We start from the raw sequence: 20,069 nt of genomic DNA on the forward strand, positions 1-20,069 counted from the left end.
ACAATTTTTCCCAAACTATTCTAGAGTCAATAGAGGCCCAATCAAAATTCAAGCAGGACTTTTTTGGTATACATCAACAAGCTGATTCTAACATTGATATGCTTTCTATATTATTAGTTCTCAGTACTTGAAGAATGCAAAGAATGAAGATTTTGACCATGTTGTTTTAATACCTCCTCCTTCCAAAATATACGCAAAATTAAAAAATCACTGATGCCCAAAATAACACACACACACACACATATGAACACACACCATAGTATTGCAAAAGTGATTTTAGTAGGAAATTAGAGAATGAAATACATTATTTCACTCCCTTAATGATAAACATGAAGAAGTAAAGGCAAATGAACTAGAATAGTCAGAAAAATTTTGGAAAAAAGAAGAAAAGAATTCACACTACCTGAATTCAAGACTTAATATAAAGCTACACTCATTAAGACAATGTGGTATTGGTAAAGGGATAGAGAGACAATGGAACAGAAGACTCCAAAAGCATACCCATATATATGGCCAAATAATTTTTGACAAAAGTGCAAAAGGCAATTCAATGGAGAAAGGATGTTTTTTCTTTTCAACTAATAATATTCAAATAGTCATGAGCAACAAAAATGAACCTCAATCTGAATGAACTTCACAATTTTGTATTATGTCAAAATGGATCATAGCTCTGAAAGTAAAACATAAATCTTAAAAAAAAAAAATTAGATTCTGGGAAAAAGATGGTGGTGCAAAAAGGCAATGAATTCGTCCTTCCAAAATCACACAGAACACAAAAATACAGCAAATACAACTATACCTGAAGATGACCTGAAAGCTGTAGAACTGAGTACCTATATCTGGGGAAGAAGAGAATACCTCACAGAAAAGGGTAAAGCGACAATGCCTCTGGCAGAACTAAAGCTCTCCCCACACCCCAGCCCACAGGCAGGAGGAAGAGGAACAGAGCAGGAAGGGCATAGGAGCCCCTCAGGACCACTTAACAACTGGCCCAGGAGATATGATCCAGGAACATGAACTAACATTACATGGTGCTTTCGTGATTAGTGGGGGCTGGACAACAAAGACAGGCAAAACATTCCAAGAGGCTGAGATTCCAGTTGATTGTGGAGAATAGATATGCTCTACTGGCCCCCGAGACAAAAGCAAAGTGGGCTGTTTGAAAGACTTCCCAGCAGCGAGAGGGGTGCCAGAGGAGCAAGGGTTACACAGTTTCTCTGCTCAGGAACAACCAGGAAATTGCCTCTGGGAGCCAGCCCTGTGAGCTCCTTCCTCCTGGCAGGCTCTGGTCTGCTCACCTATGGCCCCCACCATTGCTGTGGGAGGGATGGGGAGGGCAGTATACTCACAGCAGCTCCAGTAGTGCAGCACTAGAAGCTTCTTCCTGCCCATGCAGCCCACTTGACCCAACAGTGGAGGCAGGCGTTGCAGCTCACATAGCCCACCTGATATCAGATCACAAGCCAGAGAGAAAGGAGCCCTGCCCACTGCATGCCAATTGCTGGGGCTCCTGCACAAGAAATTGAGCTTCTGGGCACTAGATGGCATCTCCTCCATAAAGCTATCATTCCAAAGGAAACACTAAAAAAAATGAAAAGGCAGAGCAACTTGGTCCAAACAAAACTACAAGACAAAATAAGAAAGAGGGGTGAGTGAAACTGAAACCACCAATCTTCTTGATAAAGACTTCAAAGTAAGTTATAAACAAGCTCATGGATCTACAGAAAAATATTCAAGATCTCTGGGAGGACCTCAACAGAAAATAGACAACCTCTAAAAAAGTCACTCAGAGCTGAAGACACAGTATCTGAAATGAAAAATACAACGGAAGGATTTACTAGCAGGCTTTCACAAGATGAAGAAGTTGTAAATAGACTGGAAATTTGGGAGCAAGAAAACAATGAAGCCAAAAACAGAGAAAAAAGGATCTCGAAGAATGAACAATAATAAGAGAGCTGTGTGACTAATCCAAATGAAACAATATTCACAAAATAGGGGTACCAGAAGAAGAAGAGAGAGACAAAGGGATAGAAAGTCTCTCTGAGGAAGTAATTGTTGAAAAGCTCCCCAAAAGGCAGGAAAAGACACTCAGGTCATGGAAGCTCAAAGAGCACCAAACAAAACGAACCCTAGGAAAACAACACCAAGACATATAATAATTAAAATGGCAAAGATCAGGGACGAGGAGAGAATAGTGAAAACAGCCAGAGAGAAAAAATATTACTTATAAAGGAAACCCCATTAGCCTATCAACAGACTTCTCAACAGAAACTTTAAAGGCCAGAAGGGAGTGGCCTGATAAATTTAATGTAATGAAACAGAAGGGCCTCCAACCAATACTCTACCCAGAAAGATTATCATCTAACTCAGAGTTGAAGGAATTCACCACCACTAAGCCAGCCCTACAGGATATGTTAAAGAGACTGCTCTAGATGGAAATGTTCCTATGGCTAAATAGCTGTCACCACAGAAAATAAACCCAAACTAAAGGTAGTAGACCAAATAATTACCAAGCAAGTACAAACTTAAATCAACTACTCAGAAAATCAGTCAAGGGATACACAAGTGCAGAATAAGACACCTAATATACAAAGTGTGGAAGAGGAAGAAGATGAAGGGGAAAAAAAAAGTACTTTTAGATTGTGTTTGAAAAGGAGTAATCAGCAATTTAAGATAGACAGTTAGATAGTAAGGAAGATATCCTTGAGCCTTTGGTAACCACAAATCTAAAGCCTACAATGGCAGTAAATAGATATATATCAATAATCACCTTAAATGTAAATGTACTGAATGCACCAATCAAAAGACAAAGAGTGGCAGAATGGATAAAAAAACAAGACCCATCTATATGCTGCCTAAAAGAGACTCATCTCAGACCAAAGGACATGCACAGACTAAAAATGAAGGGATGGAAAAAGACAGTTCATGCAAAAATAGAGAAAAGCAGGAGTAACAGTATATATATCAAACAAAAACTGATTCAAAACAAAGAAAGTAACAAGAAACAAAGAAGGACATTACATAATGATAAAGGAGTCAGTCCAACAAGAGGATATAACCATTATAAATATCTATGCACCCAACATAGGAGCACCCAAATATATAAAACAAAGACTAACAGTTAAAGGGGGATATGGACTGCAATACATTCATTTTATGAGACTTTAACATACCACTCACACCAATAGACCAACCAGACAGAAAACAGGTAAGGAAACAGAAGAACTGAACAACACATTAGAACAGATGGATCTAACAGACATCTACAGAACATCCACCCAAAAGCAGCAGGATACACATTCTTCCCAAGTGTAGATAAGTACAATGTTTTCCAGAATAGATCACATACCAGGCCACAAAAAGAGACTCAATAAATTTTAAAAGATTGGAATTGTATCAAGCAGCTTCTTAGACCACAATGGTTTGAAACTGGATATAAATTGCACAAAGAAAACAAGCCTACAAACACATGGAGGCTAAACAACATGCTTCTAAATAATCAACGGATCAATGACCAAATTAAAAGAGACCAAGCAATATACGGAGACAATGAAAACAACAACTCAACAGCCCAGAACATGTGGGATGCAGTGAAGGCAGTTCTAACAGGAAAGAACACAGCAATACAGGCTTACCTGAAGAAACAAGAACAATCCCAAATAAACAGTGTAAACTCACAATTAAAGAAACTAGAAAAAGAAGAACAAATGAAGCCTAAAGTCAGTAGAATGACAGAAAAAATAAAGAACAGAGCAGAAATAAATAAAATTTGAGAATAAAACAATAGAATCAATAAAACCAGGAGCTGGTTCTTTGAGAAAATAAACAAAAGAGATAAACCCCTAGCCAGACTTATCAAGAAAAAAAGAGTGTACACAAATAAACAAAAAAAGGAGTAATCACAACAGAAATAGAGATACCAGAGATACAAAGAATTATTAGAGAATACTATGAAAAGTTATATGCCAATAAATTGGACAACCCAGAAGAAATGGACAACTTTCTAGAAAAACACAACCTTCCAAGACTGATCCAGGAAGAAACAGAAAATCTGAACAATGACCAGCAACAAAATTGAATTAGTAAAGTATTCCAAAAAAGTACAAGAGGAGGGAAACTCATTCTATGAGGCCAGCATCACTCTAATACCAGAACCAAAGACACCACAAAAAAAAGAAAATTATAGACCAATATCTCTGGTGAACATGGATGCAAAAATCCTCAACAAAATATCTGCAAACCAAATTAAAAAATACATCAAAAGGATCATCCATCATGACCAAGTGGGACTTATTCGGGGATGCAAGGATGGTATGTCAACAAAAAGAAGAAAAATTACATGATAATCTGAAGAGACGCTGAAAAAGCATTTGACAAAATTCAACATCCATTCATGATAAAAACTCTTTAACAAAATGGGTATAAAGGGTACATACCTGAACATAATAAAGGCCATATATGACAAACCCACAGCCAACATCATACTTAATAGCAAAAAGCTTAAAGTTTTTCTTCTAAGGTTGGGAACAAGACAAGGATGCGCACTCTCACCACTTTTATTCAACATAGTACTGGAGGTCCTAGCCACGGCAATCAGACAACAGAAAGAGATAAAAAGCATCCAGATTGGTAAGGAAGAAGTTAAACTGTCACTGTATGCAGATGACATGATAATTATACATAGAAAACCCTAAAGACTCCACCAAGAAACTATTAGAACTTGTAACTGAATTCAGCAAAGTTTGCAAGATACAAAACTAATACACAGAAATCTGTTGCATTCCTATATAGTAACAATGAACTAGCAGAAAGAGAAATCAGGAAAACAACTCCATTTACAATTGTATCAAAGAGAATAAAATACCTAGTAATAAACCTAACCAAGGAGGTGAAAGACCTACTCTGAAAACTATCTGAAAACTACAAGACAGTCATGAGAGAAATTAAGGATGACACCAATAAATGGAAATACACCCCACACTCATGCATCAGAAGAATCAGTATTGTCAAAATGGCCATCCTGCCTAAAGCAATCTACAAATTCAATGTAATCCCTATCAAAATACTGACAGCATCCTTCAAGGAACTAGAACAAATAGTTCTAAAATTCATATGGAACCACAAAAGACCCCGAATATCCACAGCAATCCTGAGAAGGAAAAATAAAGCTGGGGGGATTTTTCTCACCAACGTCAAGCTCTACTACAAAGCCACAGTAATCAAGACAATTTGGCACTAGCACAAGAATAGACCCATAGATCAATGGAACTGAATAGTGAGCCCAGATATAAACCCACACACATATATATGGCCAATTAATATACTAGAAAGGAGCCATGGATATACAATGGAGAAATGACAGCCTCTTCAACAACTGGTGTTGGCAAAACTGGACAGCTACATGTAAGAGAATGAAACTGGATTACTGTCTAACTCGATCAAAGACCTGAATGTAAGTCATGAAACCATAAAACTCTTAGAAGAAAACAGGCAAAAATCTCTTGAATATAAACATGAGCAATGTTTTCCCTGAAGACATCTCCTCAGGCAAGGGAAACAAAAGCAAAAAATGAATAAATGGGACTACATCAAATTAAAAAGCTTCTGTACAGCAAAAGACACTATCAGTACAACAAAAAGGTATCCTACAGTATGGGAGAATATATTTGTAAATGATTTATCCATTAAGGGGTTAACATCCAAAATACATAAAGAACTCTTATGCCTCAACACCCAAAACCAAATAACCCAATTAAAAAAGCCTTAGGAACATTTCCATCTAGAACAGACACTTCTCCAAAGAAGAAATTCAGATGGCCAACAGGCACATGAAAAGATACTCCACGTCAACAATCATCAGAGAAAGGCAAATTAAAACCACAATGAGATACACCTCACACCAGTTAGGATGGTCAACATTCAAAAGACAAGAAACAACAAATGATGGTCAGGATGTGGAGAAAGTGGAACCCTCTTACACTGTTGGTGGAAACGTAAATTGGTTCAACCATAGTGGAAAGCAAAACGGAGGTTCCTCAGAACACTAAAAATAGAAATAACATTTTTCCCAGTAATTCCATTTCTAGGAATTTACCCAAAGAAATCAAGATCCCTGATTTGAAATGACATATGCACCCCTGTGTTTACTGCAGCACTATTTACAACAACCAAGATATGGAAGCAACCTAAGTGTCCATCAACAGATGAATGCATAAAGATGTGGTACATACACACAATGGAATATTATTCAGCCATAAAAAGAAAAGAAATCCTCCCATTTGCAACAACATGGATGGATCTAGAGGGTATTATGCTCAGTGAAATAACCCAGGTGGAGAACAACAAATACCAAATGATTTCACTCATTTGTAGAGTATAAAAACAAAGCCAAACAGAGGAACAGAATAGCAGTGGACTTATAGACACCAATAAGGGACTAGTGGTTACCAAACAGAAGGGGTAGGGGAGGGGAATAAGGGGCACTATAATTCACAATCACAATAAAGGTAGGTCAAGGGGACAGTAGTACAGCATTGAGAATACCATTAATGACTCTATAACATCTTACTGCAATGATAGACAGTGACTGCACTCGAGGGGCTAAGGAATTGATAATATAGGTGAAAAATAAATCACTGAGTTGTGTATTTACCATGGTCATAAGATTGTATATCAATGATACTACAATAAATTTTTTTTTAATTAAAAGGAAAACAAAATTTTCATGATTTGGGGTTAGGCAAATTGTTAGACATTGCACTAAAACCATGTATTTAAAAAGAAATTTATAAACTGACTTCATCAAAATTAAAAACTTTTGCTCATGAAAAGAGAAGCTACAACCTGGAGAAAATATTAGCAAATCACTTATTTGACAAAGGACTTGTATCCATAATATGTACCTTCAAAACTCAACAGTAAGGAAACAATAAGCAAAAGACCCCAACAGATGGTTCACTTATCTAAAAGAGGATATACGAAAGACAGATAAATGCACAAAAGGACATGCAGTATCATTAGAGAAATGAATACTGAAATCATGAACTACTAACATCCTAAAATAAAAAAGACTGATAATACCAAGTGCTGGTGAAGATACAGAATAACTAGAACTCTAATATAGTGCTGTGGAAATGCAAATGGTGAAACCATTATGGAAAACAGTTTGGCAATTTTGGCCCACTCCTCCCTTGGAATGTATTCAAATATAACTTGCCACTCTGCTTTGCTATTTGTCTCTCTACCTTTCCATTCTTTGTTTTGGCAGGGACAAGAACCTAAGGAGAACAACTCAACCCAAAACAGTTGCATGAATCTGTATATGTGTTGTAAGTCACCAAAAAAAAAGAAGGGGGTACTGTTACTGTATGTTAATTTAAAAAAAAACTTTGTTTTCAAAATTATTTTCTTCTAAAATATTTACAAGTATTAAAATCATAAGACAAATGATAAAAAAGCATTTTTAACAGACAAGGGTAGAGCAGGGTATGGAAGACAGTACATGCTAAACATCTATTGCAATCTATTATGATTATGTAAATGTCTCAATTCCCTTCATTCTCTTCTCCTTTGCCTCCTATTGAGGTAAGGAGTTGTTAGAAAGCATCTGAAGCCAAGTCTTGATCATTATCACAAGCAACACATAAAAATTGTGGTAACCTACTGATTAACTTATCAAATATATCTTCTGAAAACTCAGAATTGAAGTAATTGTTTTTAACACTCCTAAATACTTATACAATCCTATAAAACTGGCGAAATTAAGGTACTGAAAGCAAGCAGATATTAATTTATCAAATATATCTTCTGAAAACTCAGAATTGAAGTAATTGTTTTTAACACTCCTAAATACTTATACAATCCTATAAAACTGGCGAAATTAAGGTACTGAAAGCAAGCAGATATGCGGGTGTGTGTGTGTGTGTGTATATGTATATATTTATAAAACGTATTTAGTGATACAACTAGTTAGACTTCTCTGCCCTTGCTATTGCTCTAAATGTATATAGTAACCAAAAAGAATTAATAGACTGCTCACAATATCCAAAGTGAATGGTGGGTCAAAAGAAGTACCATTAAGGTCATAGGAGCTGTTTGGCTAAGAACCCAAAACTGCTTGGATCATACTAGCTATGCACAAAGTATTTTAATCTGGTCTTTGTGAATTTCAACAGCTAAAAAGAATGAATTTTGAATTTCTCAGGTGCTAAAGAAAAGTATGTCTGCTACGATAAGACTTGTTTTCCTAAGAAACTGTTCAATCATCAGGGTATTAAACACTGCTATAGAGACAACAGTCCCTTACATCCATCCTTCCTAGCTGACTTTTTTTTCATTAAGATATTATTTATTCTAGCCCACTTCCAAATCCAACAAAGAAAAATGGTGATACAATCTGACAAGAGATCCCAAGAGAAGAATGAATTTCTGAAAATAACTGAAAACATTTTTTCAAAGTTCCTCTACCATATGTTGTTCCCTGGGAACATTAACAGCTTTTCTGAAGAGTCCAGTGAATTATTAGATACATTCCTAGGCCCACTGCTACATCTTCTGCATTAGCCACTATCTTCCTCCACATATTATTCAAACTCAAGTCCTAAACTGGAATCAGATTCAGTAAAGAGTTACTACTTTTACTGTATTTCTAAACTGCAATTCTAGATTGAGGGGGAGGAGCCGGTTTTGTTGGGAAGGTGTGGCTAGATGGGAGATTAACTGTTATGTTCTTCACTAGCAGTTGACATGCATAACTCATAATAACTGCACCAAAAGTTAACCTATTAATGTTGAGCTTAATGTACTAACCTGAGCTAAAAGCTGTATTTTTCCTTTCTCTTTCATCCAAATATTATTTTATATAAAATACAAAAAATGAAAAGTATATTCTTTGTGCTTTTTATAAAACAGCAGAGATACCACAAGTGACTGTAAAGTTGCTTATATAGAGGATAACATAGTACATTCAAAACAACATCCAAAATGTTAGTACACATTAGCCTGAGGAAAAATAATTTCTGCCCATCAAAGGTCTAAGATGACATCAAAGTATTATTCACTGTTTTCTTTTTTTACATTGAAATGAAAAAAGCACTTCACAATTTGAACAAGAAAGCAAATAATGATAGGAATGGATAGTAATCTATAGAATAAAATAAGAATCCAAGTGTCTATACTGACATAAAGAAATTAACAAATTGGGGAGAAAGGGAAAGTTCTGCATTATAGTAGAATTTCAACTAAGAAATGTCAAAGGAATGACTGAGTTAGAAAATCACCTAGGGTGACCAGCACAGTAATTGTTGCAGGTAAAAAATCATCAATGAACGTTAAAATTAGTGGATAACAATGATAAAACAGCAGCATATTCACATGATCTGAAAATATCATTCCACATGATTCTTGACTACACAGGGACAAACAAGTCATTTTATTTTGAGGAAAACTGCCACTCACCACCTTAACCAAATGATCAAGATTGCCATAAGTAACAGAAAAAACTGACATCATGGGCCTCCTAACAGTATACACCAAGAACACAGTATCACTCCAGTGATGCTCCTGCCAAAATTTCATAGACTGAATCTAATCACAAGGAAATGTCAAACAAAGAAATTGAGGGACAGTCTCCAAAATTTGTACTCTTATCAAGAGTGTTAAGGCCATGAAAGACAAACGATGTTGAGTAACTGCTCCAGATTAAAGACCAAAGAGACTATTACAACAATGTTCAATATGATCCTAGACCAGCGATTGCTGAAATCTAAACAGTCTGTAGATTATAGTATTGTATCACTGTTTAATATCTTGATTTTGATAATTATGGTGTAGTAAAGTAAGAGAAAGCACTGAACACAGTGAAATATTTAGAGAGTGGGAAAAAAAACTCCTCCACTCTGAGGTTGTGGGGATTTTCTCCTACATTTTTTTTAACTTTAAAAAGTTTTGCTCTTTGCATTTAGGTCTTCAGTCCATTTGGGGTTTTAACGTATTATGTGGGTGTGGGTAAAACTGCAATATTTCCAGAACCTCACGCCTGGCCTTAGTCTATTTCCGTATCAATAGGTGTTTACAAGGGGTGGAGGAGCTGTTCTCTCCTCCCCTCCGCTGTGTAACTGGTCTGGTGCCTGTCAGTCGCTGGGGCAGCGGCGGAAGGGGCGGGGAGGAGGAGAGCGCGCTACAGGACAGGGAGAGGCGGGTCAGAGAGAGTGGCGGCCAAAGCAGCCAAGGGAGCCAGGCTTCCTGTGAGCAAATAAACTGGTTCCTCCCACTTGATCTTTTCCCTCGACTAATTTCGGCTTTACCGGTTTCACTACTTTATTTGCCCTGGGCTGGGAACCCCTCGGAGATACAGTGAGATAGAGATCTATTTTTTTATTATATTGTCATATGAATAAATGAAAACATCCTATTTGTAAAAATGTACCTCTTTTCCCCACTGGGAAATAATAAAGAAAGAAAAAGGAAGAAGTGCCACATACTCAGCACTATTTTGAAAATGTTAATCACTTCTTTACTTCAGACAGATATGAAAAACACATCATACATTTAAGAATTTCCAAAAATCCTTCATAAGTGCCTAGTGAATTTAGCAGTCATCATTTAGGTAGTAATCAAAAGAATTTAACTTCCTCAAAGAACTTCTGAATATGCAGTATTAACAGTATGCAGCACGAAGAAATGCTATCCTAATACTATACAGGCCCTGGCTAACACTAAGAAAATATTACATAAGTAATGTGAAATTAAATCAATATTCCAGTTCTTACGACTTACTTTGTTTAAAGACTTCCAATGTTTATCTATGGAAGTAATGAATAATTCATGTTTATTAAACACAAAAATTCTATTAAAAATAGAATTCTATTAAAAATAAATTCTATTAAAAATAAAAATGGTTATTTAGGCACTGTTGCACTTCACAATGAGCCACTGTCTCCTTAAAATCAAGTTAAGCAATTTTGGGTTAAACAGAGGATTTTTTATTACTTGAGTTCTAAATAAGATACGATCTTAGCTACAATTCTTATTTACAGTTGAACCAACTTATGATTTTGGAAACTCAAAACTAAACTGTTCTAATTTAGAGTTTATACAAACAAAGTGAATGGGTGCTTTCTGGTGTTTCGTCTATGGCTAAACATTTAACTTCACATTTTCATTAAACATCTACAACAAATTGTGTTTGAGGAGGGCTGTAATTCTTTAATACAAGTTTTCAAATGACAAAAAACTTGTCTTTATATAACCTACCATTTATAAAATCATTTACTTTAGAAGTTCTCCTGATCCGGCAATTTCATCCCTAGGTATTGTACATAAGAGAAATGAATGTGTATGTCCACAAATAGAATGCATGAGAATGTTCACAGCAGCCTTATTCACAATAGCCCCAAGCATCCATCAAGAGGAAAACAGATAATTAGATGGGAGTACTGATATAAGTTAACACCATGAATAAATCTCCAAAATATGCTTAAAGTGGAAAGATGCCATACACACATAAAAAATATGTATATGTGACTCCATTTACATGACTTCCAAAACCAGGAAAAACTAATCTATGGTGATAAAAAGTTGTATGGTTCAGAAAGGACATACGGGGACTGATCAGAAAGAAGGATGAGGGAACTTTCTGAGGTGATGAATGATGTTCTTCATTTTATTTTGAGTGAATGGCGGTTACGTGGGCATATGTAATTGTGAAAATTCACTGAACTGAACGAACACTTAAGACTTGTGCATTTTATGGCAGGTAAATTATATCTCAACTGAAAAAAGTACAAAAAAATTATCATATATATGATTGCATATCTCATTTTTTATTCTTCATGTATAAATATTAATTTTAACACTTATTTACCATGACAAGGAATGAAATACTATTATTCACTTATTTTCTAATTAACAATGAATCACAGAACCTTTTAATGTTTATTGCTGAAAATCCACAAAAATATATTTATCCAACCGTTTGTTTTAATGGAAAGTAACAGAAAAAAAATTGATAAAAATTTAAAGAAACAAAAATTAAGGAACTTATGCTTTCATTCTGAATTACAGATAGTATAATGTTAGCATAAATCTCTATTATCTAGGGCATCTGTCTTTTAACAAATATTGGGTCATTCTTGTTTAAGCTGAAGACTCTGATCAGATGTTTTATTCTACTCACCATTTTCTTTATTACTGTGCAATTTATAAGGGAATCTCAGTGCTTACAATGAAAAAACTAGAGATGACCACTCCAAAAGCCCCCTTCCTGAGAATCCCCACAGCAATGACATTTCAGCATTTTGAACTATGTAGAGTTTTCATAAAATAACTTCAGTATGTAGAGAAGACTCAGCTGATAAGGATTCTTGAAGTATGATGTTCTAGAGAAGGGGGTAGACCAAGTAAGCAATACAGGGTAAAATGAATAAAAATCCTTACACTTCAGCTCTGTATCGCACAAAATTTGAAGCAAAAGGGACTTCATTAGTCTTTATTAAAATCCCAGATGACAGAGCCACTTAATACAAAACAAAATTCCTGTAAATATGTATAGTCACATTTATCATCTTACAGGCAAATATGTTAAAATTTGTTTTAGAAAATTGTATTAAATCCCCTACTGGACTTAATTAAAAAAAAAAAAAAACTGGCTAACTTTCCATCCCCTCTGCTTCCAAATTCCTCAATGACTAGCATTGATTTCGTCTGGAAGAAAAAGAAATTCAGCAAGAAGAGAAAAAGCAAACCTGAGGGGAATGAGATTTTTGCTTGCATACTGTTGTATGTGAGGGCTTAGAATGGTGACTGGCAAATAGGCTTTCAAATATTCATTGAATGAACATTCAATCTCCTTCCAAGGCAGGTGGCCTCTGCCCTATAGTCTGCACTTATAAGATAGCTACTATGTGTTGAGTAAATCTATAAACTAGAATAAACTCTGATTTATTTAGAATGATCAAGGAATGTAGTATTTTGATGAAATAAACATTTTAAATAGTTACTACTAATGCAGTTTTGTATGTAGACTGCTAATTTTCAAATAACCTATACTCAACACCACAAAACCATACGCTAAAATAAAGAAGCAGTATAGCATACAGATCAATTGGGTTGGCTTTTCATCTCCAGGACCTAATAGCTATGTGAACTTGCGTGAATAAGTAATAACATTAGCTATTATTATTAGCAGTAGTAATAGTAGTAATAAGACTACTTGCATTTATATAGTTCCAGTAATCTTAAAAATAGCTGGAACACAAGACACTTTCACATTACATGTTAGTTTCTTTGTGCCCTACAGTGGAACAAAGGTGGCTTATGGCCATGCATTTCCGTGTTGTTTACAGTGCATTTACTTCCCACACATTGACATCCTTTCTGCCCACTTGGAAATTATCCCTTCCCTTTCTACTCGACTCTACTCACTTCAAAAACCAGCAATAGCAAGACAGGACAAAAAGCTAGTTTCCTAGCTTTTTTTTCCTATGGTGGTGGCGATGTACACTGGAGATCTGAGTTTTTAATAGAACTTCAGACAAATAATCCGTACCCAAACTTTAACTTCTATAAACTTGTTTTAATATGCAAATTAAGGGAGATGAAATATATTGTTTCATAACCCTTTAAAACCCTGCCTCTGTTAGATAAAATATTATCTACAATTACTCTTTGAGAGCTGTTATCTTTCATTTATGAAAGAGAAAACACATCCAGATTGAGATCAAATGAAATCTTGAGATGACTTCAATTCTTCAGAGTCCAAGGCTTTTCACAGAGCTGCTTCCCAGTACAGCATAACCTTTCTGTGATAATTCAGAAGACTGCGAACAAAAATCTCTAGGTAATCTCATCTGCTTCCACTGCTTCTGTATCACCACGCACAACCACGCTCTCAAATCTATACACCTCCTATAACAACCTCTTCCAAGATTAAGATCCATTTTTCTGAGTATAACATTTTCTTAGAAATCTCCATCAAAATGCCTCAAAAATACCTCTCAGACTGTCGTCTCACCCAAACCTACTCTCTTCTGTTCTTGGTAAAATTATTGGCACCATCTAGAAATCATTCCATATTTTCCCCTCGCTCCCAGTGAGTCACATGATCAATGAGTGTCTGTCTCTTGCTCAAATCCAACCCCTTTTTCTTTGAATCCATTTCATTCAGGCCCAATCACTTTGTTCTTGGATTATTACAATACTGTCCTGCCTCTAGTCTCATCATTTATTCAAAATTCATTTTCCATCCTGCCACTAGACTGACATTTTTCAATGCAAATTGGTTTTTTTTTCCCCTGCTTAAAATCATCTGATGGTTCCCCACTGCCAACAAGATAAAGTCCAAAGTCCTTAGCATGACAGAAGGCTTTTAATTTTATCTTAAGTCTGTAAAATGTAATTGTTAACAGCATAAACTCTTAAATAAGACTACAGACTCAGACTACAGTTCCACTGCCTACCTATATGACAAAAAGCAAATTAAACTGTTTCCTGACTTGCAGTAAATGAGATAATACTCAGAAAAGTGCTCGGCATGCAGTAAGAACTCAAGTAATAGCTATGACCTTTTTATTCTTTCTGCCACTTTTCAGCTCCTACAGCCTATCCACTCTTTTTCTCATCCCACATATACAGAGTCTTGGAGCCTCACCACTCTGTTTAGTATCTCAAACAGTAACTCTTGCCTTTCATGCCTCCATATCACTGCATATACATAATCTGGCCATCTTCCATCCACTGTGGTACAACTGCAGCAAAATATCTTAAACTTTACGAATCAGAAGAAAAGGTCACAACAGAAAGGAAAACTCAACATTCAAATCAGGCTCTTAAAAACCTCATGATGTATTATTATGAAGTACAGCAATCATCAGCAAATTCTTTTGATGGAAGATGAGTACTACTGAGACCTGTGGTACAAGCCCTAAAAATCAGGCCCAATATTATGTATGCCTTGATATCTGGGGAAAACCAGGAGGGCCTTGAATGGCCTAACTGCAAGATCCCATCCTCACTCTGCTCCTGCAGATAAGGTCCTCTAGACAGATGACCCTCTTTATCATGGGGAACAAGCACTGTTCCTGCTTATCCCTAAGTGGCTGGTTTCAGTTCCCTGTCAGCCTGCAGAATTATTCAAAAAGCCAATCACACCCTCCTGCAAGCACCAGGAATAACTCTCCCCTCTTGATACTACAAAGCTCACCTCCCATGACCTCTGCTTGTTCATTCTGCTCACCAGTGCAACCCCCGTGTGGCCCTGCATTGTGTGCTGTGTCCCTCTCTCCTGGGCTTTTGAGTGTATATGATTAGTTAACTGTTGTTCATCTCCTCTACCCAGTGTCAGGTATTATATGTTCAGCCAGCTCCAAAACCCCACAGCAGAGACCCCTCCCTCACCAACAGAGTGAAAAGGAGGCAAATAAAACAAGATGTCACTTATCTGGAAAGCTCAAATTTAAGATATGCATGTGGGGACTAGCAAGCAGGGCACTCAGTTATTTAAAATATATTTCAAGCAAGTAAATAAGCTGATATATAGCCCAAATATTATAGGGGCATGAGAGATTATTCATAGATCTTTATTTTTATTTCAAACATAGTTCACCACTGTTAGTTTCCTATCCTCCAGTGGATCTGAAAGGAGGAGGGGAAAGATTGACAGTTCAACCTACCACATTTAAAAAAGGGAAGGCTCTGAGCCAACCTGACAGAGGCTGCAGAAAACAAAGTTACTTTATAGGAACAAAAAAACTTACAAATCAAGTAATAAAATTCAGGAGCTAATCAAACCTCTTGAAAAAAGAGCTCTAAAATTCTTATTAGTTAATGAATTTTTATTTAAGAATAACTACAAGCTTAAGCCAATAACCTTTTCAGATGAAAGTAATGATCAGGATTTTGAATTATGGGATGATGTAGATAAAATATTCCCAAACCTCCAGATTTATTGCAACTCTACTGAGTTATAAAGTAACTGGAAAAATCTTGTGAATGTGGTCAATGGAGTAGATGAAGAATTAGAGGCTCTTTCATAATTTTAGGCAATCTTCCTCCACTCTTCTCTAAAACTTGGCCAATAAGGAATTCTTTGCTAATTCAGATATTAGAAGATGAAATTAGTTTGTTAAATAGTGAGAAATGGTCTTTGATAGAGCAAATCAGATCTTAAAAGTGAAATGGACTTCCTAAAAAATGAATACTGTGCTATACAGGTAGTTCTGACTCTGTTCAACCTTCTTTGGATCAGAATCCCCACAAATACCTGAACAAAATCAACAGAATTCAGTTGTACACTGTTGAATTATCCAGACAAGGGAAAATCAAGGATATTCATTTTTCATTATCAGATAAAGTTGATTCCACCATTTTTAAAAAGAATTCCCCAAATCCCTTCCCTAGGAAAGAAAGGAAATTATGCCACCACCTCCATCGAGTAAAGCTATAGTTCATTTTGATAAATGTCGTAAGAAATTGTCTCCTGCCTTCCACAAGCACTAGTTTCTTTCTGTAGATGTCAGCAGATGGTCCTTTAGGATCAGAGGCACCTCAGTGTGCAGATAGTGAAGAGAGCATTCTGTTAATGCTGGGATGCTTCCTGCCACAAATGTTCCTCATGTGCTACAGGGAAGAAAGGAGCTGATGCCCCTCATATGGTGCAGAGCCCTCCCTGCCTATATCCTGAGCCCACAAAAACAGAAATCAGCTTTTCCACAAATTATCAATTTGACCAAGAGGCCAAATGATGAACAAAGCAGTACAGATGTGTGTGGCGTTTACACATCATGTTGGACCGACATGTGTAGAAGCCAGACATTTACTATAGTGATGGGAAGAGATTACTCATAACCAGAAAGATTACTACTTGTGCCTAAAATCCTGTGGAGCTGTGGTGCCTTACTCTTCTAAAGAAGTTCCTAACTCCCTGGTTCTTTCTCAGTGTTAAAACAGATGTAAATGGAAGATAAGGCACATCTGGTATAAGAAGCTGTAATCAAAAATCCTTGGTATCATTATAACATACATAGATGATCCATACATGTATTAATGGAGTACAGAATTGTTGCTCTTGGTTTTGGGTGACCCTTCATAAAGAATAATTAATATAACACACCAAGTATCTTTCCCTTCCTACTTGGACTATACAATTTGGAAAATATACAATCTTAAATTTGTTTACACTGCCAAGTAAGGCTGAACAACTTCTCAAGGAAAGAGAAAAACAGGGAAGGAGGGCTGGATGCACATAAACACCCCATGTAGCTTTCTGCTTTGTAGTCTTTGTCTCTCACTTTTAGCATTAGTGCTACAGACTATACCTTTATCAAGCAAAGCTAAGAACCTACTGTGAAATGCCACAGGCAGAGTGACTAGATTCCCTTGGCCTCCCCTGCTGCTTTAGGATGTGTCTATTATTGGAAGAGGGGACCATCTGGCAGTGCCACTTCAACTTGATGATTACCAGCTAGAACATGAAGGTACAACAGGGTTGGAGAGTATACTATAGGTTGCCAATCAATTCTTGCTGCAATTTATAGAAATTGTTGGCAAAATTAATGTTACTTCAACTGCTTATGCCTACAAATTCTCCAGACTTTTCTGATTCTTTCACTGGACATTGTAAATTGGCAGACTTTTTACAAGCACTAAGTATAGCTTTAGTTCTATGAGATTTTTAAGACAGTCTAAAGAAAACACTGTTTAGCAGGAAATGGGAGTCCTCACCAAAGCAGCTTTAAATATGATAAGCTGACAATAACTTGAAAGAACTTAAAAGCCTTGAGCAACTGAAAAAAAGGGGAAGGAGATGAAAGTATAAAATGCAGACACTGCATGTTCATGGGAGAAGATACACACACTACAAAAAAATAGCTATCTGGAATCATGAAATGTAGAGGCAAATAGCCCTGCACACTACAGGGGCCCAAAAGTACACTGCATGCATAATGCTTACACTAAAAATGATTTGTTATCTATCTTAAATTCAAATTTAACCAGGCACCCTGTATTTTATCTGAAAACCTTGCCAACAACACTTCTAATTTCCATATGTTGGACATTATCCCACATAGTTATTTCCTCCTTGAGCAAGACAGAAGACATTAGGGTAGAGACTTCCTAAATATAGATGTCAAATTCACTTGGAAAGCTTTTGAAAAACACAGATTCCCATGTTCCATTCCAGACTTACTGAACAAATCTCCAGAGGACTGAAATGTACAAATATGTATTTCATAAAATCTTCCCAGGTGACTCTGATGGGTGGCCAGATATTGTACCCACCATTTAAGGAACTGTATATGCAAAATTTGAGGTGTTTGGTCTTCTAAAGAAAGGAATCATAAATTTCACCTGATTTCCAAGGAACGTGATCAAAAAAGGTCACTGTCATAGAGACCAGTACTAAAGTTAAAAAGAGCTATTATGCATTTTTTCACTTCAAGTACCAGATTTGACATTTGTTCCCATAACTCTCTAAAAATTGCCTATGCCTTTATGTGAGTTACAAGTAAAATAATAGAAAAACTTTTTGAACTCTATCATATTTGAATGGTTTATGAATGATCACTACTGTATGTATTACATGCCAATTTATTTTGAGTATACTTAAGAGTGGTAATGTTTCATAAATTTTCCTTAAGAATTTCTTCCTTTATAGCTGTCATTGTAATACCTAATGTCACTTAATCTGAGGTCATCTACTGAACTCAACTTTTCTTTAAATGTTTTCACCATTTATTTAAAATATGAAAAATCTCATGAATCCAAAGGCGGTGTTATTATCACCTAGAAAAGTTATATAAAAGTATTATTTATCTTACATTTCAATTTTCTTTCTCTTCTCTGAATCACTCCCCTTAGCCCACAAACAGTCCTAAATTTTTTATCTTAAAAAAAAGTATCCCTAAAATGCAGTAGTAGGAAAAAATGCAGTAATACCTATTTTTTCTTTTGCTCCACTACCAAATTTTTTCCAAGAATAATTTACATGTACTGTCTCCACTTATTATCCTTATTCAATATTTATTGAGCACCTACTATAGTGACCACAGTGTGACCCAACCTGGTGGCTCATTCAACTCATCTGGAAAGGAAGCTTTTTTTTTTTAACAAAAAAGTAGAGAGGCTCCAGGCCTCACGGGTGTATGAAGCCTGTACATCCATGTTTATTTATAAACTCTCCTATCGATTCTAATATGCAACTAGAGTGGAAAACCACTGATCTAATTAATATATGCCAGCCTCTCAACTGGAATTACAAAAATGAGTAAGACACAGGACCTGCCCCTGAAGAACACAGGAAATAAAAACAGGTAAACCTATTACAATTGGTAAATGTTATAACAAAGGTCATGTACAAACTGCTAAGGGTGCAGAAATAAGCCAGCATACAAAAGAAGAAGAAGAAAGTCTTTGGATATGGCTACTGAAAGATGAGTAGTTTATAATGCATAGAAGACTGAAAGGCTACTATAGAAGATGGAAAACATATACACACTTTTTTAGTCCCTGGTAATCTGGCTTCTCTCACTCTACTTCCTGCTCTAAACTCTAATAAAACTGCTCTCTTAGAGGCCACCAGTAATATTTAGTCCTCCATTTTAATAGCTGGCCTCATCTGCACCAGTTTTCCCATCTGTAAAATGGGGATGATCAAAAGGTTACTCTGATAATGAAGATTTATTAATATGTAGATATTGGCATATAGAAAATACAATTTGTTTCTCATCCCTTTCTCTTTAACCCAAAGTTTTTCTCAATCCTATACTCCTTAATCTCTGTGCAGTACCTGTACTGCTTTTTTTTTTTTTGGTATCATTAATCTACAATTACATGAGGAACATTATGTTTACTAGACTCCCCCCATCACCAAGTCCCCCCCACATACTCCATTACAGTCACTGTCCATCAGCGTAGTAAGATGCTGTAGAATCACTACTTGTCTTCTCTGTGTTGCACAGCCCTCCCCGTGCCTCCCCCACATTACACATGCTAATCGTAATGCCCCCTTTCTTTTTCTCCCCCCTTATCCCTCCCTACCCACCCATCCTCCCCAGTTCCTTTCCCTTTGGTAA

The 20,069-nt window shown here is 36.2% G+C and overlaps 1 protein-coding gene and 1 pseudogene across 1 annotated transcript in view; one reads left to right on the top strand and one right to left on the bottom strand.

Moving 5' to 3' along the window:
- CAPZA2 (capping actin protein of muscle Z-line subunit alpha 2) overlaps positions 1-20,069 on the bottom strand; it is a 65,238-nt gene that overhangs the window by 37,810 nt on the left and 7,359 nt on the right. The window lies entirely within an intron of this gene.
- Positions 742-19,861, top strand: LOC118973384 (RAB11-binding protein RELCH pseudogene; annotated as a pseudogene).

The sequence above is a fragment of the Manis javanica genome, chromosome 6, assembly GCF_040802235.1.
Source record: "Manis javanica isolate MJ-LG chromosome 6, MJ_LKY, whole genome shotgun sequence".
Taxonomy (NCBI): domain Eukaryota; kingdom Metazoa; phylum Chordata; class Mammalia; order Pholidota; family Manidae; genus Manis; species Manis javanica.